Source organism: Excalfactoria chinensis, chromosome Z (genome assembly GCF_039878825.1).
Source record: "Excalfactoria chinensis isolate bCotChi1 chromosome Z, bCotChi1.hap2, whole genome shotgun sequence".
In the NCBI taxonomy this organism is placed as follows: Eukaryota; Metazoa; Chordata; class Aves; order Galliformes; family Phasianidae; genus Excalfactoria; species Excalfactoria chinensis.
Genome location: NC_092857.1, coordinates 50389440 through 50417148, shown reverse-complemented (window position 1 = coordinate 50417148; position 27709 = coordinate 50389440). Strand labels below are relative to the sequence as shown.

At 38.9% G+C, this 27709-nt stretch overlaps 1 protein-coding gene across 1 annotated transcript in view; it reads right to left on the bottom strand.

The window, feature by feature from the left end:
• The window catches only part of CAMK4 (calcium/calmodulin dependent protein kinase IV), a 156958-nt gene that overhangs the window by 23082 nt on the left and 106167 nt on the right, over positions 1-27709 (bottom strand). The window lies entirely within an intron of this gene.

Sequence of the window (27709 nt, the reverse complement as noted above, 5' to 3'; positions counted from 1 at the left end):
AGCTAGGGAAGAGACTAGAATATAAGACTTAAAAGGAGTGGCTGGAGGAACTGGGGTACTTTAGTCTGAAAAAAGGAGCCTAAGGAGAGTACTAACGACTGCCTATGACTACTTGAGGTTGTAGAGAAGAGGGAGTTCATCTCTTTTTTCAGGTCAAAAGTGACAGGAGGCAAAGAAATGGTCTCATGTTGCAGCAGGAGAGGTATAGATTAGATATCAGGAAGAGTTTATTTGTGGAGAAGGCTGGTCAAGCACTGTGATGGTAGAAAGGTAGCAGTAGAGTACAGGTATTTAGGACAGGGCATTAAGAAGCATGATTTAGCAATGGGACTTGATAGGCCAGCTTGGGCCTTGTTAGTTTTCACCAGTCCCAGAAGCCCAAGTGAAAAGTGTCCAGCAACCATCTATTCATCACATCGACACTGTGGCTCCTAGTATTGAAGACTACTTGATAATTACGTTGTATTTGATAAAGTGAACAGTGTTTTGAATTTCACTATGCTTTAGAAATTTTTACTGAGCTTTTTAGAGTCCATCTAGAAACAGATAAATTAAATTAATATAACTCACATTGTTATAATACGCAGGTATTTCAATTTATATATTTACTTCTCATATATTGATTTAAATGAATGGAATTTTCCTTTATAGTTCTTCTGTGGTGTAAGTTCAATGATAACTCTTTCTGCATTCCAGTCTGCAGTACAGCTTTGGGCATTACATACTCTCATACTACCAGAATAGTTAACCTGTGTTCTACTACTTAAATGCTACATCTCTCAGTGGTTAAACAATACAATTAAATGCAACAATCAGGGAGCAAGTGTCAAGTTAGAAGAGGTACTGATTCACTTAACAATCTAGGCTTTGCTGAACTACATAATTTTTCTCTCCTGTAAGATACAGATAAGTCTTGGACAACATTTTAATTCTATGGATGATTGAAGAGTTTTTAGATGCATGATGCTATATGAACATTTAATAGAGAATGCATGTAAAATGTGATTATAACATGAAGAGACAGACTTCCAGTGACTAAAAAATCTTGCTTTCACTTTCTTTCCATTTTCAAAAGGCAATATTAAACCCTGAAAGAAAGTACGGGCATAGCATATGTCTGATTGAAGCTTTGCTCATTTTATGCTAGTGAAATAAGGTGGATATAGAAAATTTAGTTTTACATTATGATACTGTATTTCCATGGCAACGTTACATGGGTACAATTAGAACTAGTATGCCTTGTAACATCTATGTACTAAAAATGAAAGACTTACTTATAGCAGCATTTCATCTGACTTACGAGATGTAGACAGAAGAGAGGTCAGAGCATGGCCCATGAAAGAAGTCTTACGTAAAAAGTACTCTCTGTGTGCAAGTTTAATCAGAGAAGCAGGTCTGTGGCTCAAGGAAGACCAAATACACTTTCACACGTACCTGGTTTCCTGATTCCTGAAACTGCAAATCGGGTGCTATAAAATGGGACAGTACTGATTTTAAAGATCGTTTGTCTATTCCACTTAGCAAAGATAAGTGAATAAGAAAAAATAAAATGGAATGAATTTAAATGCAAAAGAAATAAATAAATGGTGAAAAAAATCTACTTGCTAAGCACAAGGCCTTGAACATCCTGCAGACACACTTCTTTTTCGGTTGCTTTGGCGAATGAGATATATGTAGGCCAGGCATATGAATCAGCTATACTTCAGGCACACTGTAGGGTACTGCTTTATCAGTCCATAGCACATCAGACAATCAGGGGCAAATATACTGTAACAAAATTAATGGTGACAGTCTGGGGAGTCAAGCCAACTGGCCTATAATTCCTTCCTCTTGAAGGGTGTGCTCCATGTAGGAAGTTCTATGCTTCACTTCTATGAAAAATGACTGTTAACAGTTAACCCTGATTCAAATTGTTCTTTAAAGAGTGTACGAAGGAGGTCACTCAGTGCAGCCAATTATTGAAAGATATAAAGGATCTGAATAACCTCTAGCCTAGACTTTTCTTATTCCAGGCTTACATCTTACCACTCTGTAACTGGTGTTAATCTTGCTAGACAACCAGGAACAGCTGAACTTTTAATAAAAATAAAGCAGAAACTACAAAAATCCTTCTCCTTTCAGAACATTTCATTCACTAGTGTTTCTTCATATGAGGATGAATGATTTTGCTACCGTTTTTACCTCATGCATCTCAATTTTTCCCCTGGCCTTTTCTGACTTTATTCTTATCTCTCCTGCAATTCTTCTAACTCCAGCTTAAACAACCTGACCTATTTTCTGCTTTCTATATACTCCGGCTGTGTTTAACTCCAGGACATACATCCCCTGCTTGAGCACCGTCCCTCATCTCACTGGTCTGGTGAGAAGCCATCTGACCTTTGACCACGTCACTATGCTTATAGCATCCTGATCTCTTTTAGACATAGAACCACAGCTTGCAGCACTGCAGGTTCCCTTCTATCAGTAAGTAAGGGAAAATTCTTAAAATGCTTTTGTTCCCACTTCTGAAACTAACTGTTTTGGGATTTGTGGCTTCTCCTCAAGAATCAGAGGAGTTATCCTATAAACTTCTGCTGAGCACATCTATGGCATGACTGCCACACTCATGAACATCCAATTCACTCCTGCTATCAAAGGGCAAACTTCTACTATTTTTATTAACATGTAAGGACATCCATGTTGAATTGGTTAGGAAATCAACCTTGCAAGTTCCCGGAGGGGAAGTAAAATCTGTAGGTATGAAGTCAGTATTGGACATCTAGAGCTATAAATACAGACACTAAGCCTATAAAAGACTGAAAAAAACATGTTTTCTTCTCCCTTTGCAAAAATGTCTAGACGTATAATTAAGCTATTTCTGTAGCCCTTAGAAAAGTGTGTCATTGTGTAATGAAAGCTACTGCATAGCAATTTAGTTTGATTACTGCTATATAATGTTTGATAGGGCTGTGGTTAATTGATGAAGTTTATGAAGAGAAAGTTTAAATAAGCTTTTAATAATCTAACAGAACAGAGAGGGATTACTCATGAAAGAAGAAAACATACATTCCTGTTCCCTATTTCTAGGGAGGAGAGTGAACTCTCTTATAATCACTTCATACATACAGAACGTCAAAGTCAGTCTCCATGTAACTGGTGTCTGTAATAATCACAAAACACATAGCTTACAGCATACAGAGAGACAAATACTCATCATTCAAAGAGTACACTTAGTCATACACTCTGCACTGGTGTACTTTGCGAAACCAGTTACATGTAACTTTGATAACCGGACTTTGGGGGAACTGAGAGAAATCTAAAATTTCAATTAGTCCAAGGCTATATCCTGTTACTGTCTTCTGTGTGAATCCAGTGATTTACAATTCACTCATATCATAAGTACTCAAAAAATAAAGATTGGCACAAGATATGTGACCTGGAGCTATTACAGTGTTACCTTAGAGCAAACGATGCAATCCTCCAGCAACATGGGTTCTGTACCCTTAAAAATGTTGTGACACATAAGTTGTGTCACTTTTACACTTGTCTAAGTGACAAGTGTAGACGGGAAACAAGGCTACCTAACAATCTGTCACTGACATTGTGTTATCTCTGCTAAGTTGCTATAAAACTCCACTGCTTCAAGAGATTCAAGCTGCATTTAAAAGCAGTAATACAACTACTGGGTGGCTTCTTTCTGTGCTTCCATTTATCTCTCAGACAGCAAGTAGCCTGGAATGCAAATCTGCATCTGAAAACCTGTATCACTGGACTTTGGCACTAGGTTCAGGTGGTTTCTGATGATTACAAGAAAGTGAATTTAATTAATTGCTTGTTTACTGGATAAACAGCCTTTTCAGGACTACAGATATATTTTGTTTATTTATTTGTTTCAAAATGGAAAAAAAAAAATCAAACTATTTTAGAAATGCAGGGATTGTTTTGACAAGTGCTGTAGAGTCTAAGAATTCTTGTTTTAAGAGCTTTAAAAAGAAAAGATACTGTCAGTTATGCTGTCATATCCCAGCTGCCCTGGGATCAATGAGTTTGCTGTAGTAAAAGTGTAATTTTCCCTCTTTCACTGCTTCACTTGAGTGACACTAGCTTTGGGACCAAATGAACAGAAGACCATTTTATCATTTCAGAAAAAAAGAGGAATATTGATTTGTTTTCAGGAAGTCTCGGATTTCCTCATATGGGTAATAACAACAAAGAATGTTAGAAAGGAGTCTGATTCTAAGGGCTTACCTACAAGCTTATTCTTTGCATTTGTCTTGCTTTTACTGGTAGATGTGGGAAAATGAAAGAGGCCATTTAGTTCCTCAACACACTGGCTTCCATATATTTTGATAAAACTTTAATTACTTTAACTAAAATAACTCTAAATAATATTATTTTAATGGAACAAAGCATATTTGCCTTTGTACTTTTTAAAAATATGCATTAGCACATCTAATTTGATTTATGAATACAGACTGCAAATCAAAATAATATGCAGAAACGCAACAGTATAGATGCATAGATTGAAATCACACCTTTTTCTTTGCTAGTCTTCATATCCAAAGGTATGACAAAATAGCTCAGATGGGAATTTCTTAATTAAGCAGTTAGACACACAGAACTTCGAAAGAACTTCCTTTCACATTTGGAAATCTTTTTATGTATGCTAATGTTTCAGAAGAGTAGATCACCAATAATGACAACAACACTTCACCAGGTGCGATCATAGCAAGTCACATACAGCCATTTCTGTGCAGTCTAACATATGCAGCAGAGGATAACGCATACACCTTCCCACACAAATGATTTTGTGCAGGGAGCTAACTGCCTGCAGTGGCATGAAGTTCTCTGAAACTATAAGTAGGCCACAGCACCAGAGTAGGTAGAAAAGCTTTGCTGCAGTAGCTTTGCCTCAGATCCATGCAAAAGAGCCACCCACTTGCAGAATCTCTGAATTCACCGAAGAATTAACATACATTAACGCTGTTCCTCACACAGCCACTCTGCTCAGATGTTCTTTTTCTGCAGGGTGAAGTGGACAATGATGCTGTTTCTTTTCCTGCAGCAGGGCAATGAACAGGGAAGCTTTCCTACTGTAGCCTCCTCACCTACTGTAGGACACTCACCACAGGCCTGCCTTCAGTTTGGTTGCTTAACGAAGTGTTGAAGAATTTTTGTTGTTATGGGAAAATTCAGTCATTTGTGATGAAATTCAAAAGAACTGCATATAAGATGCAGCATGATGCCACAGAATTGTAGTGGGCAGAACCCAGTAAAGACTTTGGGAGCCAGAGCTGCCAAGCTGCAGTACGTTTCAATATTCCACAAGGAGGAATTGCAAAAACACAAACAAAAGTAAAATGAAACATCATCCATCCTTCCCCCCCACTCCCCCCAAAAAAAGATAACAAACAACCACACAAAACAAACAGCAACAACAACAAAATCAAAAGTCAAAAATAGAAGACCAAAGCTACAAGAAAACTGAAAAAAAAAACAACCATTAACTCCTTACACAAAACACATGCCAAAAAGTAGTGGTCCTGCTCCTAATACTGGCACCCATTCCCTCTCCCCGTGACTCACAGCATCTTCTCCGCATGACCTACTTTACTCACAGTACCACATAAAATCCTCCAAAATGTGCCAAGCTTCTACAGTGCTCTGTAAAAGAAACTAAAGAAACTTTGTTTTCTTCATTCCCTGTCTTCAGCATTTTTTACTCTAATGACAATAAAGCTATAAACAAGAAAAAGAATTTGTAACAAGAAAGGAATTTAAATATGAATAGCATTTAAATTGGAGGTGCAATTGTTTTAAGACTAAACTGAAAGAAAACTTGAAGGGTTCATAAATCAACTTCATATGCCCTGGTAAATTAATGCCATTATATCAAAGGTTAAAGACCACTTACAAAACAAAGTTCATAAGATTCTTTTCCATTCTCGGTTATCAAGTCTGAATTTGTTTCCAGATTAAGACATTAACAGCATACATTTTTATCATACATGACAGGGCAACAGCAGTTTGTGAAGGAATTACATACACAAAAAAGTGAAGCCTTAAAAATGACCTACATATTCAAAACTAGAATTGCATGTAATTAAGATATTCTCACCTGTTAAAAAAATAAAATAAAGTAAAATAAAATAAAATAAAATAAAATAAAATAAAATAAAATAAAATAAAATAAAATAAAGAGTAGGTGAGGGTGTTTAGTCTGTGGATATCTCTATTATGTAGGTGATGACTGTCTCCTTTGGAAAGCTTTCTTAGACTGTATATGAATATAATTATGTATTTTCTGGAAAGAAATATTACCTGACTTGTGTAGGTTTCTGAATGCAAATGAACAATTCAGACTCTCCTGGGAAATGCAGCAGCCTTATTGTATACAGCACTTCTTTTTTTCTCACTGCCTAATGCTCAATTGGAATTCTGAAATACTGCATGTCACCTGGAGGAATGTTGAACTGTAAACATGAATCTGCCATCAGCTCATAGGCCTTCAAAAAGACCAGCAACAGATGAACATAAGATGTTTTGTTTATATTTAACAAAGAAACCTGCCTATGTGCTTAGCGCTCTGCACCAGAACTTTAAGCAACATCACCACTTTTTAAAACTTGCCATGTCATTGGTGCCTAAAATACAGAAAGCTACAAATACATTCCTCAGTGAGATCCACTGGTAACAGAAAACACAATAGTACATTTTATCTAAATCTCAGTTTTGTCAGTCAAAAAGTATCAATTATGTTTTCATGCTTATTTTTCTTAGTTTCTACATATATTCATGTAAGCCCAAAATCTGCTGTTACAGCAGAGATGCCTAAACAAGCCTAAAAAACGTTTCTCAACTACTATGCCATCTTTTTCTCAGGGTTCAGAAAAAAAGGGTAAAAAATATTTTAATGGAATGAAAATATGATGCCATGTAACAAATTCTTCCAAGATTCACAGCTCAAGAACTGAAAAGAAAATCGCGGTATTTTGTCTTTACTTCGTGGGCAGATGGTATTCCCAATGCAATATGAAGCAACATTTTCCAATCCTCAGACCCTGAGGCCATTTTTGTAGAAAAGCAACAATAATTCATAGCAAACTCCAATAATATGAGTGTTTTCTGCAGTAAGTAGCAACAAAATACAGGTATGAACATGCTGCCACCTCCAACTTTGCCTCAGGTTCTGCAGTTAGAAAAACTGCACATGACAGAGGAGGCTAGGATGGAAAGTTAACTCAGATGTATTGTCTTACAAGATCCTCTTGGAAGAGATGTTAAAGCATATGTGAAGCAAAGACATAATGCAAGACAACTAGCACACCTTCATCAAGTGCAGACAATGCCTGGCCAATTTGGCAGCTATCTACGACTATAAAACAGCTATCTATCTCAGGTGAGCTTGTGTTCATAAAACTGCAGCTACGCTGGGCACAACAGCAGATGCAAATGTAAACACTAAAGGAGAAAATAGCAGTCTGCCTTTGGATTATTCATGGAGCAAAATGTCATAATCTTCAGAAATTCTGATCAGCCAAACTTCATGCAACAACCACATGTATCGATGCATGTGGATCTCAGTATGGTATTTTATATTACTTTAGATCAACTACTGCTTTAACAAATGTTTGAAGAAAATGGAGATAAGTACGAGAAATGCAAAGCAGATAGGAAAGCATGGTGAAGTAGAAAAGTGAAGCAAACAAAGGATGAGAAGGATGAGGGAATTACTTTCTCTAGCATTTTCACTTGTTTGGTATTTCCTAACTTCTAAAAAATTTAGAGCACTCTTCTTTTACTGAACAGGAGAGCATTACCAGTACCCTTGAAAGTAACACTTTGGGAAAAACAAGACAAAACAAAACAAAGCAAAAAACCCATAATCTTGACAGTATTAATAAATGCAGAGTCATCCATTTAGGTATTAACAGCAGGATTTATATTGTTAGTTTCTTAGTTGGAACAAATGAGTAAAACTTAGCTCTAAGAGCTGCTCATAGGTTATGCGCCACCAATAAGACATAGCTCTGACAAAGTTAAATGCAATCCAAGGACAAAGCAGGTAAAGCTAGGCAGTGGCAGAAGACAGTGGAAAGTACTTCACCGATGGCAGAAGGGGGTAGAGAAACCTCTTATGGAGAACTGGGAATCAGTGGGGGAGAAGGGAGGCTGCTGTGTGGTGATGCTAAATCTTTCTTGTTCAGTAATGCAAAGCAAAGGTTTGATGAAGGATTTGACCGCTGCCTATAACTAGAACACCCAGCAGGGTGGAAGGATGTGATTTAAGTAAGGGATTCTTGGCATGCACACAAACAGCCAGAAACTAGCTATGAATATCTTTAAGCTAGAAAGAAGAAAGTCTCCTAACTGTGAAAGTTGCAAGTATTCAGGGCAACCTTCCAGGAACTGTGGAGAGGTCAGAATTTGAACTGCTGCTCAGTACGCTTATAAGAGGTCTACAAGATATAGAGTCTGTGTGGGCAGAGACTGAAGTGAAGAGCAAAGGAAATACACAGTGCAGTTTTCTCTGTGACTGCAAAGGCTGGTTCTGGACAGACGCCTCCTCCCCACCAGGGCTGCAGCAATGCAGACAGGCAGCTGCCCTCAGAGTTCTGGGGAATGGGAGGCAGCAACCTGCTGGAGACCTCCTCTTTCTCCACCTCTTTCTCCTTGTCATGCTGCCTGTTTCCTAGACACCATTAACCACAGCGTGTGTTGGACATTCTCCTCCCCTCCCCTCTGGCCCCTCCTCTAGGGGTCTGTCTCTGCTCAGCTCAGGCAGCAGTATACTGAGTGCTGTAAGCAAGGAAGGGGAAGCTTTCCCATCTGCTCAGAGCAGTAATGGAGGAATTTCAGATAAGGAATGTCTTTTGTCAGACAAGAATAGTCCAAGCTGCAAGGCTTCTAACAGCATGTCAGCAGGGAATGATGTAAGGGGCTGCTAGCTCCAGGGGCAATGTAGAACAGAGACATCTTGGAGCTCTGAGGAAGTGGGTAAAAGGGAAGTTACAGCTGAAAATTACTTCTTTCAGTCTGTAAGGTTCAGAGAAAACTGACGCAGATGTTTTTCTCAGTACCAAAGATAGCACTGTAAGATTATGAGGCTGAGCTTCTGCACTGTCTCATCTAAGATAAGGTCTCTAGTTTACATGCAATGTTTTGCTTGTATAAGAATGTTAATTCCCCAAATTTAAAAATACTTATCTCTCATAAGTCTGCTAATAGATCATTTACGATCTGCCTTAGAGGCTAATGCTGCATGTTATAAACAGCTTTCAGGTGTGACTTTTCCTCCTTTTATCTCTTGGTTTTCATACCACAGGGCTAAATAGTCAAGAAACTTGTATTTTCTCCGCCCATTGAGGGCTAGCCTCTCATCTCTAATGCCACATTGACCGCACTAACTCTCATGTTATCTCACATCCTCCACTCAGGCTTGTGCACCCCTTTACACTGCTTCTACTGCCCACATGCTCTCACCACATGTGATATTCTTCAGCAATTTTTGCATCTCCCAGCATCCAGACAGCACACCTTGTAATACTCACAGCTTTGTCATTTTCCTTGCACAGCACAGAGAAATGGCTTCACACAACTGTCAGAGATGAACAGCATTCAGTAATGTGTACTGTAAAATACCAACTCCTCTCAAGGGTATTAATCATTTCTGTTTCTGGACATCTGTATAATGCTGACAAGCACACAGATGTGGGGCCATCAGCTAGAAACTGCAAGGAATGAGAAAGACAGGTTCATCTGTATACCACTAAATAGTTATGAACTCCTAGTGTGATGCTTCTTATGAATGAGACAAATTCAATTCTTGAAGGCATTCCTATGGAGAGAGCTCCAGCTGCACATGACAACTCTTTAGGCCAGAAGCCAAAACAAGCTGATGGCTGTTCTACCATGTGCCACAACATCCAACTTACATTGTGAAGCTTCTCTGAACTGGACAGAGTGCAGGTATTTTTGGAGAACATGAAAAGGGTCAAGAAAAAGATATAACTGGGATGCAGTGTATTAAATCTATCTGCAGAAATAAAATGTAGCAGAACTGTCAGGAATTTTTATTATATTATTATTATTATTTCTTTGAATATGTATGCTTATCTAGAGCCAAGGAGAAGACTGAAATGAAAGGCTGAATTTTAGACTTAATTATCCACAGGCTTCAACATAGAGTAGCCCTGTGAAGTCGGGATGCTGTTTTCCAACCCATGACATTAACAAGCCTAACGTTCAACTGCTATGTTTGCTTCACTGGCTTCAGTGCAGCATTGATGACCCACATGGATGGAGGACCAAATCAGGGTTAAAGCTGTTCTACATAATGCATACCTATGTTTCTTTATACGCATGTTTGTTTGTTTGTTTGTTTTCCTGCTAAATCAATGCACAGACAGTCCGGGCCTGGGCTGATAGTTACAAGCAGTCAGCATTCAGTCAGTATGTGTGAGTTTGCAGATATAAGAGTTGCTGTGTTTAGACACATATGACTAAACAAAGGCAGAACAGTTTCAAACAAACCAATGCTGTTTTCAAACAAGAAAATAGGCATTATCAGGCACACTGTCAATTGAAAGAAGAAAAATATGACAGAGATGAAAATGCCGACATTTTTTACCATTAAAATGACATCTACGAAGTTAATCTCCAGACTAAACTAACTTAATTATCTTAAGTGCCACTGTGTTTCAGCTATCTTAGCCCAGGCTTTGGAAGCTTTTATCACTGAATTGTAACAGCGGGCATAAAAAATGTGTGCAAAAGCCAGTTTACCACACACACAAAAATACTACTGAGTAGACAGTGTTAGTTTCCAAACTATTACATGACATAGACAACTGCATGCATGTGACTACATATTAGCCAACACTACACAAAGTTAAAAGAGACACGCTGCTCTTAAAGCGAGGCACTCAGATGTGTAACCTGGTAAATGTTGGTGCAAAATTCAGAGTTGTGCAGGACACTGGCATTGCTCCAGGTGGAGCAGTGCACTTGTACCTAGTACTGCCCCTCAGTCTCTGCTGCAGCCGAGCAAGGTCGCTGTCCATCAGTGCTTGGACACCTCTGCCTGACAAGCTGTGCTGACATGCACTCGGACACCAACTAGCAGTCCATGTGGCATTATGAAAGCAAGGAGAGAAGTCACATAGTGATAACTACTTGTTCCATCAGGAAAATACCCAGCAGTTGCCTTAGCTGCTCTCTGCTGGCACACTTTCCCTGCACATTTTTTTTGTGTGTGTGTGAAATCCCTGAAAAAGGAATGTAGAAATATTTCAACTGGGGCTTTATTTTCTTTTGCTGGCTGTCAAGAAGGTGTGTTTCTATTTCCTTAGTCACTTCACAATATTTTCCTTTACTCTGGATAACCTTCAGGAAATTAAGACAGATTGATGCTAAAGGTATGATTACCTGGCACAAACTAAATAGGCCACAATGAGTTAATATGATACAAAAGTGCAGTTTTAGCAAAATATTTGCCAAAACCAAAGTATCTTGAAAACTAAGATCAGGCTTAAAATCAGTTGTCCAAAGGTCGTCAGTTTTTGAGACAGCTCTACTGGTTTCTGCCAGTTAAATAATAAATAATAAATTAAATAATTAATTAAAAACCCAAATCAAATACTAAGAGGAAGCTTTAATTGTAGCAGCTTAGAAATGTTGTTTTGTAAATGGCAGCAGGCCTTTTGCATTCATTTATTCCTGCTATATTTCAAGACTTTTGTTTGTTTGTTTCTTCCTTATGAACACTAGCTTTCAAAGCAAATTCCACAAAAAGACTGCCACTGTAATGGTAGTTGCAAGCAAAAATCCATAATGATTCACACTAAAACTCACTCGCTGTGCTGCCATCTATTACATGGCTTCTTAAAATATCCTTTCTTCTGATCCTCACCATGTGGAAAAGAGACAAAAACTCACACACCCTGTAGTCAACAAATGCCTTTAGTTCTACCACTTAAGGCTAAAACATTAGTTATATCCCCTAACAATACAGAGGGTGTTACCAATCATGCAGACCTTTATTGTTGCTGTTATCATTTTTATGTTCCTCTTTATCTTAAATCTGGTGAGATGAAAGTCCTTTCCCCCAACCAGCACGGCTCCAAGGAACCCCTAATGACCTGAGGTAGGGTGGAGTGCAAGGGTGCTGCCCCCAGCACTTGGACCCTCTTTGTGGAGGAATCAAGTCCACCCATCATTGCTGATATGGCTTAAGTGCCACAGTCAGCAGCAGGATGCTGAAGAGTAGCACACACCCTGATTTCACATGAATGCGTCCAGCTCATGAGCTTTGCACAGGGCTGGGGCTTTACAGTTCCAGAAGGGGTAACCCAGTGTGATCTCAGATTTAATGCTGGGTTTATTTCAGTCTCACCCAGATCACATTTCAGAGCACGCCTGTTTTCCAACAGTCTTTTCCTTTTTGTGTTCAAATGGGATAAGAAAGTTGTATTCAAATGGAATACAATACAATGTAATATTATACAACATAATATAACACAATACAATATAATATAACATAATACAATACAATATAATACAATATAACATAATATAATATAGGAATAGGTTGCTCAGTAAAGTTGTGAATGCCTGCTCTCTAGAAGCATTTAAGGCCAGTCTGGATGTGGCCTTGACTAAACTGGTCCAGATAGAGGTGTTCCTGCCTATAGCAGGGGGGTTGGAACTTCCAACACAAACCATTCTATGATTCTGTGATTCTATAAATGATGTTCTAAACAAATTATTTCTAACTTTGGGTTTGAGGAGTCTGTACTTACTTAGCACGCAGAATGATATGCTAAGAAGTTAACTTCTTTGAAATAACAAAAAAAAAAAAAAAAAAAAAAAAAAAAAAAAAAAAAGAGCCATATTACTAAACCACTTTTAAACAATTTTCTAAGTTTATTAAAATCTAAGTTCTGTATACTCATAGTCAGCATTGGAGTCTAAGAAGCACACTAGTGTTATCCATGAAACCTGCAGCGAAAGTCATCTTTAACACATTACTTACTGGAATGAACACTAGCGTACTGTTTGCCAGTAACGCTATCTTCCTTATAAGAAAATGGAAATGCAACAAAAGAAGACCTTTGTTAGAATGCAAGGAAAAGTGGCCAAATTCGCAGTGTCTTTCCATATAGCTAAAATACTTACAAATAGCCGCAGCAGTCACCTTCAAATAGTATATTAAACGCAAGAATTTGGTCCTCAAAGTGATCATCAGAGCTGTCTGCCCTACTGAAAGGTCCCAGAGTCAGAAGATCCTTCTGAGGTGTCCTACAAACAACTTTAATGCTCAGACCTTGGCTGCAAGGTCAGGAGACATTCCTGCATAGAAGGGGAATAGCACAAAGAAACTCCTTCTTGTTTAAATACCATATCTGTCTTTACAATTTACTCAATTAACAACTGAGTCTTAACAATTTACTCAAAGCCTCATTTGTTTCAATATATTATTTAAATGATCATCAACAGTGAGGAGACTGCTTGAGGCTGAATAGTAGCCAAGGGTAGAGGTGAGTTTCAGTGAACACAACACTTCGGTCATTGAAGCTTCTTCTGTGCCCACTGCAACATACTCACCAGACCTTAAGTCACAGCAAATATTACCAGAGCCAGAATGTAACCATGTACTGGATTTGCTAACAACAGATAAAAAATGCACAAAACAGTAAAGGAAGTCATGTCTTCTACTTTGAAAGACATTACCTTCTCCACAGTTTGCAAATGTCATGAATGGCATTTTACTGGAAAATATATGAGGAAATGCAGAGAAGATTTCAGAGCCATCTCATCATACATTACTCTTTGGACCCTGCACATTACTCCTATTTAATGAAACCAGACAACTAAAATCAGCAAGTCATTTAAACAACGATGTCCCATATGTCTGTGTTGTTACAGAAACAGCAGTCTCTGAATCTAATACTAATCATTAAGTATTAAATACAATTGCTGATATTGTCATGTATCACTGAGTGTAACAACAGCTTTTTAGGAGAGGAAATATTGCTTAAACACTTTTTCTCACATATTTGTTCCTTTAAAATAAATTTGATATGTTTAGGCACAAAATTAAGAGGAAATAAGAACAGCAGCTGAAAAGAACCACAGTATGCAATAAGATGCACCTTATTGTTACATGTTACATGGGTACTACCATTGCATACCTAAGTAGTTCTATGGGCCTATTCCTGTAGAGGAAGGGAGGGACAGAAGCCCAAAAAGCAAAATCAGTTTTGCTTCAGCAGAAACAATTAAATTCAGAGAGATGTTCAGAGCAGCTTCTCTGATCTCCCAATACTTGAGATTTATACTTTGTTGCATTCTCTGCTGGAGTGTTGGACTGTGTGACAGAGGGTCCAGAGTTTCAGGAAACAGCCAGTATTTACTGCTCATGATACAGTGTGTATTCATCCACCACCTATAAGCATGAACACAGCAGATCATAGCTCAAGATTACAAGAGGAACTACAGAGAAGATCCTCGTGCTATCGGATACCCTAATACAATGTTAAAGGACTAGAAGATAACCTCCTTCTTTCCCCAAACTAATCTCAGAGCTCAGAATGTTCATAAAATGCAGTATTTTTCTACTTTCCTCTGAGTTCTGCAGGATCCACAGAGCAGCAATAAGCTAAAGCAGAATAACAAGCAAGTCAGTCAGGAACACCAGTGACTAAAATGCCTGCAGTAGCTTCCAGAATGGCACACTTCTGTATATATAGTGCTTCTCAAAGAATCACATAATCATAGAACCCTTAAGGTTGGAAAAGGCCTTTAACATCTGGTCCAACTGTCCACTTACCACCAGTACTGCCCAGTAAACCAGGTTCCTTAGTACCTCAGTACCACATCTACATGTTTCTTGAACATTTCCAGGGAGGCCGACTCCATCACCTCTCTGGGCAGCCTATCCAGTGCATGAACACTCTTTTGGAGAAAAAAAAAATAAATCCTAATATTCAACCTGAGCCTCCTCTGGTGCAACTGGAGGCCATTTCCTCTAGTCCTACTGCTAGTTATGTGGGAGGATAGGTTGACACTCAGCTCACCACAACATCCCTTCAACTAGTGGTAGGGAGCAGTAAGGTCTTCCCTGGGCCTCCTCTTCTCCAGACTGAACAATCCCAGCTCCCTCAGCCACTCCTCAAAAGATTTGTGCTCCAGACCCCCCATGAGCTTCATTGCCCCTCTCTGAACATGCTCCAGGGCTTTGATTGTCTTCCTTGTAGTGAGGAGCCCGGAACTGAAGACAGTACTCATGGAGTAGTCTCACCAGAACTGAAAACAGGAGTATAATCATCACCCTTGGTCCACTGGCTACACTATTCCTGACACAAACAAGGATGCCACTGGTTCTTTCAGCCACCTGGGCATGCTGCTGGCTCAGTGTTCAGCCAAGCATCAACCAACACCCTCAGATCTTTTCCTCTGCACAGTTTTCCAGCCACTCTGCCCAAGCCTGTAGTGCTGACTGGGGTTGTTGTGGCCAAAGTGCAGGAACTGTCACTCAGTTTTGTTGAACTTCATCCTATTGGCCTCAGCCCAGTCATCCAGCCTGTCCAGATCTCTCTGCAGGGCCTAGGCAGATGAACTCTTCCTCCCAACTTGGTGTCATCTGCAAACTTACTGAGGGTGCACTCAGTCCCCTAATCCAGATCATCAATAAAGGTATGAAATAGGATAGGACCCAATATAGATCTCTGGGGAGCACCACCTGTGACCAGCTGTCAGCTGGATTTAACTCCATTCACCACCACTCTTCAGGCCTGGCCATCCAGCCAGTTCTTTCCTCAGCAAATCATGTACCTGTCTAGATTATGGGCTGCCATCTTCCCCAGGAGAATACTGTGGGAGGCAGTGTGAAAGGCTTTGCTGAAGTTTGGGTAGTCTACTTCAACAGCCTTCCCCTCATCCACCAAACTGGTTACCTGGTCATAGAAGGAGATGAGTTTGGTCTAGTAGGACTTGTCTTTCATGAGCTCATGCTAGTGGGGCCTGACCCCTTGGTTGTCCTACACATACTGTGTAATCTCACTCAAGATTATCTGTTTCATAATCTTCCCTGGGACCCAGGTCAGGCTGACAGGCCTGTAGTTCCCTGGATCCTTACAACCCTTCTTGTATATGGAAGTCACAGTGGCAAGCCTCTAGTCCTCTGGGACCTCTCCAGCTGACCAGAAACACTGATAGATATTAGAAAGCAGATTGGCAATCATCTTCACCAGGTCTCTCAGCATCCTCAGGTGGATCTCTTTTGATCCCATGGACTTGTAACAGTCCAGGTGGAATAATAGGTCTCTAATTCTTCAATCTGAATTCTGCTCCCCATCCCAAACTTTCAGGTCAGGGGTAAAGTACCCTGAGGATAGCTGGTCTGACCTTTAAAGACAGATGTAAAGAAGACATTGAGAACCTCAGCCTTTGTTTGTTTGTTTGTTTGTTTGCTTTTTTCCCCTGATCTCTCTCCTGACTTCATCAAGAATTGAGAACTCCACCATTTTCTTGATGCTCTGCCCAAGACAGCTGCCAGCCTCCATATCTCCCACAAGTTCTTGTCTGTATGTGAACAGCAGGTCTAGTGGGATACCTCCCTGGGTAGGATCTCTTATCAGCTGCAACAGGAATCTAGGAATTCTTATATCGTGCCTCATGAGTAGGCTTTCATGGGCATTTTGGGGCTGAAGGGTCTTGCATCTGAAGGGCTGTCAGGTATCTCTGGCTGCAGAAGACACTTGTGGAAAGCGCCATGTCAGGATTCACTGTTGGGGAAGGGCAATGAAGAAAGCCTTTGTTCCCATGATCTCTGGTGGGTGTACCAGCAGGGAAGCATAAACAACTACCTTGTTTGCCTGGCATAGTTTCTTTTACATTTCCAAAGCTGCATGGAAAGATTTCAGCCAAAGAGCCTTGCCAAGTACACAACACACTGGACAGAGTCCTGAAATAAATCTCAACTCTCCAAAGAAGACTGTTTTTGTAAACAACAGTCCAATGAACTATTTCTTATTTTTCCTCAGCTGTGCCATCTCACGTTAAAGAAAATAAATAAATAAATTGGATTTTCCTTGCCTAAATCAAACGTATCAACTCTAAGATTTTAACATACTCATCAAACTGAAAACCAACAATATAGTATGAACCAGCACCCAACTGTTTCCTTGTTAGGTACATTAGGTTGTATAGCACACTGAAAAGTTATTCTAAGAAACAATAAAAACACAAAGTCATAACAGAAGTCCAGGAAGAACAGTAAGAGGTAACATTATAATTAACTTTTACGAAGCCACATGCCCATTCTGCATTGCAGTTTAACTACATGGTATCAAGTAACTGCAGCCTGAATCTCATGAATCATTGCTCTCATATTTTGAGGCCACTGAATCTATACATCCCAGTGACATACCAAATGATGGAGAAATGGTCTCTTGTGACTGATTTGTCCTACTCCAGATAGGCCACTAGCAGTGGATAGAACAGGAGCCCTTTTTCTTTCTCTTTCAGGAGTGCTGCTGTGATGGATTACTGCATTTGAATGGCATAGACACAACATTCATTGCAGACATCCTGAAAGCAGCCACTGTGCTGAAATACAAGATGATTAATCATGACAGAGATCATTCTAACTGCTGGGGTATGAACTGCTTGTGTGAGATGCAGCAGCTGGTCCTTCCTATCCCTCCCCTCTGCAAAATGCCAAAGATAGATATTGAGCATGTGCTCTATCACTGCACTGCATGGTTTGAAGAGCAGGGTGTGGGGACAGTGTCTGCTCTGGAGAATTTGTGATGAGAAAGAAGTCAGGGAGTGCCTTTCAGAAGCAAGAGAAAGGACTGAGGAAAAAGGAAGAGGGTGTGGAAACCCTTTTTCCACAGATCCACTCCTTAGGACCTTAGCAGCAACATAGTTATATCTTCTAACCCTTTTTTTAAGGAAAGAAGTCCATTCAATACTTTCAACTATGTGTTGCAGGCAGCTAATTCCTTTGAGACTTTATGTTGAAAACAAAACAAAACAAAACAAAACAAAAAAGCATTCAGGAAGAAAAAAGATCTTTTTAATCCTGTCACCAAGGGAAGAACTATAATACAAGACAGACCGTCAATACACACCTGAATGTTCCTGTGATGCTCTAGTTACAAGCACAGCAATGAAGCACACTTGGAGGAAAACAGCATTCTTATTATTGAGAGATGTGGAGTGTTAAGATTCTAGTTTGTTAGTTCAATTATTCATCCTTGCAGAGACACTCCTTTCAGTATCTAAACAGGAGCTACAATAGAGGTCTGTTGTGACAGGACATATAAAAATGATTTCAAACCAAGTGAGGGAATATTGAGACTGGATACATGGAAGAAGTTTTTTACAGTATGATTGGTGAGGCACTGGAACAGGTTGTCAAGAGATGTGGTGGATGACCCATCTCCGGAGACAATTCAGGTCAGGCTGGATGGGGCTGTGAGCAACCTATTCTAGATGTAAGTGTCCCAATTCATTGCAGCGGGTTTGGACCAGAAGACTACTGCGGGTCTCTTCCAACTCAAATAATTTTGTGATTCTACGAGCAAAGGTAATCTAAGCTGTTTTATCTGCACAGAAACCTATGCTGATTTTTTTTGTTAGCAACAAACTTCCACGACACATTGCACTATATAACAACACTGTTTTAGATTAAATTAATTTTGATAATTAAGTGAAAAACATAATTTTAATGCTCCAAAGTGGAGGGATTTTTTTTGTTGCACGCCATTCAAGGTTCATTACTGCAAGATTAAAATTCACATCAATGTGTCACACAAAAGGATACAAGAACACCAGTGATGTAGGCACAGTCAGATGGGAGAAAAAGGACATACTTGCAGCTCTGATAGTTTATGGTACCTAGCTCTAGGGTCAATGAAATATGCTCATGAAAATAAAATGTAGTACTACCAATTTTTACTACCATAAAGTATAGATTTAAAAATAAATAAATAAAAAAAAAAATGTTGGGGCGTATTACTTGATAACTGACAACACACTGGCTTCCTGCAATTACTGCTTATCACATGGACACAGCGGAGTGCAGTATTGAGGGAAACACATTCCAGTAATGAAATACAGAGTCTGCTTACACTCCAGCTTCTGCCCATCATCATTAATGTTTGTGCCAGAAAATCATCAGACTCCCCACATCCTACACTACTCATCAGAAAATCAAATTTTTGAGTGCCTGGAAAACTAACCACTCCTTGATTTGTTCTATGATCAAGGAGTTCCATGATCTGTACCATCAGATAAATTCAGAAGCCCTGTGTTCCTGTGGAAGCCCCCAGCTTGAACTTGCATCTTGAATCAAGGAGATACCTAGATCTTATATGTATATTTCCTCCTCTAGGTCTCCTATGTCTCTGTCCTTTTATATCTAGCTCATGAAGTAACATACATCATCTACATACATACATACAACATACTCGAGATCTACCAACTGGGGTTTTAAAGGTGACACTGACTTCTGAAAACAAAATCATCATCACTCACCTCTGCTAAAGTTTGGATATTCCAGATTTGGAAGTCTAGAGAAACCTCAGGTGAAAACATGGGGTTTATAGAATCATAGAATCATAAAATCGCAAGGTTGGAAAGGACCTATAAGGTCATCTAGTCCAACCATCCTCCCTTTACCATACCTACAGAAAACCCCTAAACCATATTTCCTAGCTCCTTATCCAGACGCTTCTTGAACACTGCCAGTGATGGCGACTCCACCACCTCCCTGGGCAGGCTATTCCAGTGCCTGACCACTCTCTGAGAAGAAGATTTCCTTCGTATGTCCAATCTAAACCTCATCTGATACAACTTGTGGCCATTTCCTTGGGTCCTGTTTGTTGCCTGGCAGAAGAGGCCAAGCTCCTCCTCATCACAACCTCCCTTCAGGAAGTTGTAAAGTGCAATGAAGTCTCCCCTGAGCCTCCTCTTCTATAGGCTAAACAATCCCAGCTCCCTGAGCCGCTCCTCATAAGATTTGTGCTCCAGACCCCTCACCAGTTTTTTTGCCCTTCTCTGGACACGTTCCAGGGCCTCAATGTCTTTCTTGTAGTGAGGAGCCCAAAACTTTCTCTTTAAAGCCAAGACACTGCTTAGCTTTGCTGAAAGCTATTGGGACATATTACAAATGGAGGTACAAGAATTCAAAAAGCAACATGCATGTGTGAGAAAGCCAGCATACCATCACATCATACCAGTCACAGACACATAAAAAGCATCAGCAGAGAGAGAACAAGAAAAGGAGAGAAACAAACTCATGAGTTTCAAAATATCCACAGCTGAGAACATTTCAGGGGATATGTATCTTGAATGCACTGGATCCACTCAGCGTCAGGGTCACAGAAACAAAACCAGTTATCTGAAATGACTGGTAAATCATTATAGCCTCTGCTCTGGAATGATCACGGTCAGTCCCAGCTCATGCCATCCCCTGCATTTCAAAAAGTCTGCTCTGAAAACCACAGAAATTCTCTGAGCACTTCCCCAAGCCACAATTGGGGGTGTTTGGATAATTTTCCATATTACCTTGTAAAAAGTATTGTTTTCTAACTAGCTATTTCTGCTGTGAGCCTACCATCTGGTCAGTTTTGTACTATGAAACTGAGGACAGGTAATTGCATAAACTATAAAACAAATGTTGAGCAATTGCTTTGAAAATGTTTCTCATGGCACAGGTTCACATGCATTTTCCTTCTAAACAATCCATGTCTTTTTCTCCTAATTGATCATGGAGACAGGATCAAGAAGACAAGGAGAGACAAGCCTGTCCTCACATTCATCTGCAAGCACAGCAGGCCTTTGAATAGTGAGAACTAAAAAATGGGGGCCTCCATTGGCTTCAAAGATCTTTTGAGCAATAAAGCACTGACTTCTGCAGAAGTGCTATTACTCCGCACCTGCTCATCAAGGTTGCACAGTTTGTGTGAATAGCAGTGATTACTACTGACACTCCTGAGGTACCAGTTAGCGTTTCTCCACTACCTACTTATGCCTAGCTAGGTTGTTTTCTAGCTTGGTATTTTCCCTAGGGCAACTTCTGAGGCAAGATCTTCACAGTCTGTAGCAGAACCTTTGACACTTTGCTTGTTGTGTATTTTGAGTTAGAACACTTTCACTTATTCCAAATACTTTTTCAGAAATATAGTTGTAATTACTTCCTTTCAAAATGAGAGAAAGATATCTTACTTAAATGAAAGTGTAATTTAAGATGTAAACCACCTAGAAAATATGACACTGACTTTTTGCTACTCTGGACATTAACTGTAATACAGTAGGTCTGCAACGTGATCATTAGCGCTTGTTCCATTTCCTCTATTAGAGATAATAGCAAATACAATACCCTCATTTCCTTATTGCTGATGGCAGCACTGCCAGACTCTTTTGACTGTAAATCTTTCCCTGCATACTGCCAAAAGAGTTTTGCACACAGCTCAAAACAGGTCTCTGAAAATGTTTTTTGACAAAATAATTCTGAGTCAAGGTACTAACAAAGCAGATTGGTGTGACAACAAAACCCACTCTATTCCTCTGCCAACATTTCAGTATTTAAATACATTACTAACATGAAAAATATTAACTGTAAATCTTACAGCAAATGAGTGAAACGAATGTAAGACAGTAAAATGATGAAGCAACTCATTCAACATGCCTGCACCTTGTAAGCAGATTATCCTATGTATAAAGCCATTTGTTGTTTAACCTTGCATCAGAAACAACATAGTTGTTTCTCTCCCAGGAAGTGGCAGCACTACAAAAGGTTTTTTACACAGATAATCAGTTCAACTTTTTGCTTACTTGCTCTTGACAGGAATGCACTGGAAAGATAATCACAGGATGCTCATGAGACCTTCGTTAAGATGCCATCATCACCAAAGAGAAAAAAAAAAGCAGAGACAATCTTCCAGCCTCTATGGGGTCATCTCTATATAGAATATGTTAAATCAAAGCAAATCAAGCAGATTTTGAAGAAATAAATACTTTTTGTCTGCAATACATCAAATGGTATTTAAAGAAAAAAAACCAAACATGCAAACCAGGATGCTGTTCCTTCTCCACTGCAAGTCACCATGCTGTATGCCACATACATGGCAATACTCTGAGTTTTGACACAAGGGAATAACTTGTATATTTGTCCCACACAACGCAGCTTGATACAAATACAACCATTGGTTCAGCCTGCCTTTGCTGACTGAGTTTAAGAGGATACAGGCAAGGAAATAGACATTCTCTCCTCTCTGTCTGACATCCTGCCTTAACACGTAGGGTCCATTATGTATCAGAGGCAAGTTCTTTTACAGAAGTCTTTCTTAAAAACAGTGTTAGAACCTCTTCATCCTGCATTCTCCTACAGTGATCACTGAAGTGGGTCTTTATGTTATTCCGAGAGGCTGAAAACAAGATCAAAACTCATGGCCAGTAATACTTCTTCCTATTTTGTCTTGTGCTGTGATTTGCCTACAGTGTCTCAAATTTCTTCCCTTACCATGACAGCATGTGCACTGTAAAACCATTTGTAGCGAGCTACCCATACATCTGAATGCCATTTAGTTATTGTATCATGCTTTACCTCAGGACACACTTCACATGGAATTTAGAATGCCTGACAATTATTCAAGCCCTACTAAATCAGTTAGGACAGCCAGCAGATCTGCTGTGACATTCCTTGCCTTAATTTGCATCACAAAGAAATGTCACTTTGAAATCTTTTAAAAGTCTTATCATTGACACATCCACCTTCAGGTCAGGTATTTCATTGTAACCAAAAACTTAAAACTGTTGGAAACACAGTCAGCAATTGTTAAGACTACTGTCACTTTAAGTTTATATCTACGTATACATAACCCTGTCACATCTTCAACATGAAAGAGACAAAACCATCATTTGGTAGGCTTACACATTAGAATATATTCTATGGGATGTTTGTTTGATCTGTGATCTGTTACATACAAGTTATAGCTGCCCTGTGTATTAGATAATCTGCTTCAAACCTAACATAAACCAAACAGAAGAATTTGTTTGTTGGCCGAAAAAAAAATAAAACCAAAGAAAAGCAATTAATTTCGGTGCTTTAATAGATGACAGAATTCAATTTGTAATTAGAGCTTTACAGCTATTTCACTAAATGTACTTGAATAAAAAGAAAATGTTCTTGCTGAAATGTTCAAATTCCTCTAAGATTTATGTATGGTGTGCTTGTGCATCATGTGCTTATGCAATTCTCTTATCCACGTAGACACAATTCTGGTTAGGCATTTAATGGGAAATGGGCATGCATTTGATTTGTGCAAGCCATGCAGATGTCCTCAATATGAAATTTTCACATTAGCTATTTGTAAACAAAGGCAATTTTTAAAATTATTTTTACAAATGGTCCTTTCAGTACAGTGCAGATCATGACTGAAGATATTTGTCACAGGAAGTAACAACATGTGATGGATGAGGGCACAGAGTTATTGCACAGCTGGTAGTTCAGTTATTCACTTAAACTGTTTCAAAAAATATTTGGCATCTAAGGTCATTCTCACTATTAAAAATTCAGTATCCTGCTTTCCGGGGTCAGTGAAGGGAACTCTTATACATACATATAACATGCAAAGTACCAGTAAAAAAAGTCAGTAAGAGGGGAGAACTTGGAAAATGTTGTTCGATGTTGTGTTACGTCAGTCCACTTTCCTGAAATGACCTGAATTTTTAACTTACACTAGAAATCTTGACAGACTTTTTTTTTCACAGGAAAGGAACTACAATCCTCAGTTGTTACTAGCCAGTTCAATAGAATGGGATTACTCAAGAATTTGTCTTTGTAATTTTCCATTGAATGTTGTTTTCACAGTTGAGCAAAATGAATTACACCTAGCTAACAGCAATAAACTTCGCATGTATCCAGTCCTGTCAACATCCTATCATTCATTAATGATCACCAAAAATGGATACTTCATTAAGAAATCACTATTAATGTGACAAAAATTAACATTTTTTAAAAGCATATAAGCAAAATTCTTGATAAGCAGCAGGCCTTATGTACACAGTAATACAAATTCTCTACATGAGTTTGCTAAAGTTAAGTTCAATAAAGTCATTTACTCCTAAAACTCTGAAATAGTACTAATGCCAAAATATCCCCTATTCTATACAGAAATTCTTAAATTTAAGGTTACATTAAACCCACTGGATCCTATGTAGTTGTATTAGCTTAATGACAAGCCCATAACAAGAACAACAACATCAAAATACCAAATACTAACAATGAAAGATATGCAAACCTCATCACATATTCCCATGCACATTCCAAAACAAGACAACAAAAGGCCAGCAGATTATCTCTCAGAAGACATTTCTGAATAAACACTGCAAGACCAGATCGCTATGGATCACTAGGCCCATCTGCTCCACTTTGTTCACAAATTACATACCTCTCAGAAAATGGATAGCAGCTCAAGTCTGAATGTGCTGAGGGGTTTACAATACAAAAAAGGAAAGCAGATTTGTCACCTAGATTTTCTACATCATGGTTTTCCCTGCGTGAGTTACCACAAAATGAATACCAAACTTCTCTTCCATATTGATAACTTTTTTTTTTTTTTTTTCCTAAAAAGGAGAACAAATACAAGAGTTCTCATTACATGTTTCCTCAATTACCTCATATGTTGTGCTTTTAAATGCTAATATCTAGAATGCCTCTTCTGAACTCAGTGTTCACCTGCCTTTTCTTACAAAATGATGCCAAGCAAACTTCCAAAAATGAAGCATGCTGGAGTGCAAATGTTAAAAACCAACAACCTCTCTGCTGTTCTTCCAGCTCCTGTTTGGTTTATTTTTAGTGACAAATATGAAATACTGAAAGTATACATTCAGAAAAAGAAAGCATCATTTTCTTAAGTTCGATCAACTACAAAGTAGAATATCTTTTACAATGAAAATATTTAACTATCTTCTTCTGTCTGGTATTTCAAAGACCAGTTGAGTTCCTGAACTTCATTAACGGATTTTGAAAGTCAGGCAGTGAGTATTTGGCCTCAGGATATATGTGTGTATACACTGATGACACAAAATAGAAAAACTGACATCTAATATGAGTGCAAGAAAACAATTCTGCTAACAACTTATCTACTGACAAAGAGAAAAAAAAAGGCAAAAGAGAGAGAGTCCTCAAATGCATTCTCTATCAGGAATGTGATGATGCTGTTCTGAAATGTCAGATAGCAACCAGACCTCCTCACCTCTTCCAAACATCACAGCAAAAGAACTAAAAAAATCAACACTGCTTTGCCCTAATTCTGGAACTGTTTGTTATCTTATGAGTAAAGCCATATTTTGGCTTTAAGAACAATAGGAGAATAAATGAAAAGGTGAACTTTGGGCAGAAAGAAAGAAAATTTCTTCCCAAATGCAAGCATGGGCCTAGAACCCTGGATCACATATGTAACCATCAGTATAAGGAAAAACGATGGAAAAAAGAAAAATGCACTCCTTGGTATCCAGGCAGTGCTGACAATACAATTTTTATCATTTCCTCTGTTCTTGGGAGAAGAGAGAACTGATATTTTTTATTCTGGTCTATGACCTGGAAGGTTGGATTTCATCTTCTGTGTGCCCTTTTGGCTAACTGCACAGTTCTTGGGAGCCCCTGAGATGGGCTTTCAGGTTCCCACATACAACCAGAAACAGATAAATCTAGAAGCTTTTTGTTTTGTCTTTGTAACCAACAGTATAATCCCATTTGGTTTAATTATTTAAAAAAGAACTAAGCAAAAATGCCTAGGTGCTTTCCAAATCCCCTTACATTTGATTACATACTTACAAAGCTTCTGTGAAAACCCTTTGTTAAATAAAGAGATAATACCCCCTTGTGTCAATAATATACTATGAGGATGGATCCTGTATTACAGCAGTCCTTAACAAGGAGTTTCTTAAAGAAGCACACTAGTTTGAGAGAGTTTAGCAACACGAAGGCTGAATACTTCTCTTGCTAAAAGCAATTTTTAAAAACTCCAGAAGTCAAAATGCCTGACCAGTGTCAGCAGAGTATTAGTTGGCATGGTCTGCTGAGAGGACTGTACAATTCACAGATTCTGAGAATGATTAATAATATATTTTCTTTCATTCTGGAAATATTATTCTTCTGCAGAAGTATTTTCCACACAGTTCCTAGTAGTATCTCTAGTCCTGCTCATAAAAGACATTCTGCCAAGTTTACAGTCCCAATCTAGCATTTCTAGGATGCGAAGATCCCAGTTTGGGAACCTGCACAGCTTTCACAACTTTGACATGAATGTTTACTGTCAGGGTAAAAAGTTCATACAACCCTTCTAGCTAGACATCAAGTACCACCTTCTATAAAAACCAAAATTAAGCAACTGTATGCTCATGTGAAAGCCAGTTTTTTGGGCCTTGTACATATCCGTTCCACGAATTCCAACTAAGCTACAACAGTTTGTACAAGCTCAAGATCTTATCTGGTTCCCAGCTTTTAAAATAGAGAGCTGAAACATTCTCTAGATCATCTTTCACCAAAACAATCATAATTTTTGCAAAAAAATGACAAATTATGTAGAACTATCCTAATGAAATAATAAAAAACAAAACAAAACAAAACAACAACAACAACAAAACTTAAAATATTAATTAAACCTCATTTTAAGAACACGATTGCATTACGCTGTGCGTTAAACTTACATATAATTTAGACTGTGCATTAATTTTTCCTCGTTACTGGGTACTTTCAGTAGAGGACAGTCCTTGCCCTGCTCCTGTTCTGCATAAAGTTCCTCTGACTCAGTACTTCCTCTGACAGTCCATACAGAACCCACCTCCACCACTACCATCTTCTCCACTACTAGTCCTTGATGCTGGTCTCTTCTTTGCAAGCCACAGCTTGTCATGATTTTATGATGTTTGGTTATCAGTATTCCACATCATAACATCATGTAGAGCACTGGGAGTTAAAGAGTTAATGCTCCAGATCCGGGTACCTGTCTAAGAAGAGAAGAACTACATCCCCCAGAGGACTGCTCGCTGTTCTGCTACTGCTTCCACTCAGTGGAGAAAGATAAAAGACCTTTGCAGGTTCCCTGATGGCCCTTTCAATTGCCTGGCTCACCTCTGTTGCAGGTGCCATCTTGACACAGCATTAGAGTAAGGCCTTCAGCTTTCGAACACTCTCATTTAATTTGACTCATTAGCTTCAATTATATTGTATTATATTAGAGCATACAATCTTGCATTCCAATATCTTCTTTAGTAAAATTGTTTCTCCTCAGATTGTTGCCGCGGTTTTGTTTTTGGGCCCATTTCTCTATCCTTTTCCCCCTTTTTTTTCCCTTTTCCCTTTCTCGGATGTGGATCTGTGGTTCCCCAACTCAGCTAGTCACAGAACTGGGCTGAACCAGCCCATAAAACACTGACACAGCTGTTTTGATTTTTTTTTTTTTTTTCTTTGAAGAGTCCCACACTCCAGCAGTATACCCCAAGTCACTCACATCCCATCTAATCACACACTGCTGAGCACATTTCTGTTCCAACATCTATGCAGTTGTTCCACTAGTTGACTCCTTCATGCTAAATACCTGCTGCAGGCTACCTCATGGTGCCTGTGATTTCAGACTGCATACAGGGCTAAAATGACCAACACCGAACACCACAGGTTTTTGGTATTGGACAGAACATACACTCCACTGTT